This window comes from Solanum dulcamara, chromosome 4 (genome assembly GCF_947179165.1).
Source record: "Solanum dulcamara chromosome 4, daSolDulc1.2, whole genome shotgun sequence".
NCBI lineage: Eukaryota > Viridiplantae > Streptophyta > Magnoliopsida > Solanales > Solanaceae > Solanum > Solanum dulcamara.
The window spans coordinates 81,529,900-81,531,735 of NC_077240.1; positions in this window are offsets into that span (position 1 = coordinate 81,529,900).

Consider the following 1,836-nt stretch of genomic DNA (forward strand, 5'->3'; position numbering starts at 1 on the left):
TTAATGGGCTAAAGTGATAACTTATTTTATACCCTATACCATTTATCTCATATTATTAAATTAGGTTAAGGATATTTGACACTTTTAATACATAAGAATTTTAGAAAAGAAAAGAAAAAGGAGAAGAAAACTGTTTGGGGTGAACGAAAGGGTGGCGGCGAAAAACCTCATCGGGTAAGTTGTTTTCTTCTCTGTTGTAATACTTTGAGTTGTATTAAAATTGTTGTCAACAATTAGTATAATATTAGTAAAATGCTAAGGTTGAGGTTGGATAGCAGTAGAGGTCATATCACCTATATTTTGCATTGGAGAAAGTTAAAAAAAAATTAAAAAAAAAATTGATGGCCTAATGGTTAGGGCAATGATGATGTAGGAATTTAATAATAGTGCTCCTGTCTTCAATTGCCAGCAAGTAAGATACTGTTTTCGTGCTTTACATTCTGCATTTCGCATCCGTATTGAGCACTAGTTCGTAATAGTAGTTTTTCTTTTTAATTTTGTTCTTTTAACTATCACACTATAATTCACGTTTTGATATATTGAGATAGGTAATTAAATAATAGGTATATTGTAGTATATGATTATAATTAGATTTATGTTATTGGAAGAAATTGAGGCTTAATCCTAAGCTTGGGATTGAGGAAATTAATTATAAATTCAAGTGAGTTGTTGGGTCTAGGTTAAACATATAAATAATATTGGTGTCTACGGACTAGTTTATTTATAAATATTATATATTTGATAGATTGGAAACGGTCTGAGGCATTGAAGAAAGAAAGAACAGTGGCGAATTAGCTTGCTTTACTTCGGATCTTCGGTTGAGATAGGCTATGGTTATTATTCTATATCATAGATAGACTCTTAATAGTGATTGATATTCATTGAGTAATATGTGTGAAGTTTACTACGCATTTAATTGTTGTGGTTGGATGGTTGATATGTTGTTGTGATTGGTCTAAAATCCCGAGGCCATGAAATCCATAATCTTGAACTTGCCTTATTAAAAATGGTGTCTTGAATAAAGAAGGCTTGATGAAATATTGTTAATGAAGTGGAATGTAATCATGAAGAATGATAAATTAATTATATTTGGATCGGGTGTCATGTTCCGACACGGTATATTTGGATCGGGTGTCACGTTCCGACACGATATATTTGGATCGGGTGTCATGTTCTGACACGGTTATTTGGATCGGGTGTCACGTTCCGACATGATATATTTGGATCGGGTGTCACACTCCGACACAGTATATTTGGATTGGGTATCACGTTCCGACACGGTAATATTAAAGGAAAATAAATTAAAATGACTTAATACTATCCAATCTCCAATAACTCATTTTCCAAAAGGGTGTGATATGGAGGCTTGAGTCCTCATGTGTGATCTTAATATTGTTGATTGGTTATAAAATTGTTCATTGTGTTGTCACTTGATCTTAATCTTGTTGGTTGCCACCTGTTAAGTGTTACGGTTGATTTTCCGCTATTACTTATTGCATATTGATTCCTATTTTGAGTCGGCCGATGATACCTACTCAGTACATGTTGTCTTATACTGACCCCTACTTGTATCTTTTCTTGTTTTATTTTGTGGGGTGCAGCGAGTGTTCCACCGACTTCGACTCGACCTCAGCTCTAGTCAGTCTCCAGTTCATAAGATTTCAGGGTGAGCTATCCTTCTAGCTGGCGATGAGATCTCTTGTCATGGCATGGTGTCCTTAGTTTTCGGACACATTATGTTATTTATGTATTTGGTGTTTGATAATTTGAGGCTTAGTTTTAGAATTTAGATGTCCTTCATGTGATGACTTTCAGTTTTTGGGGAAAACGTATTTA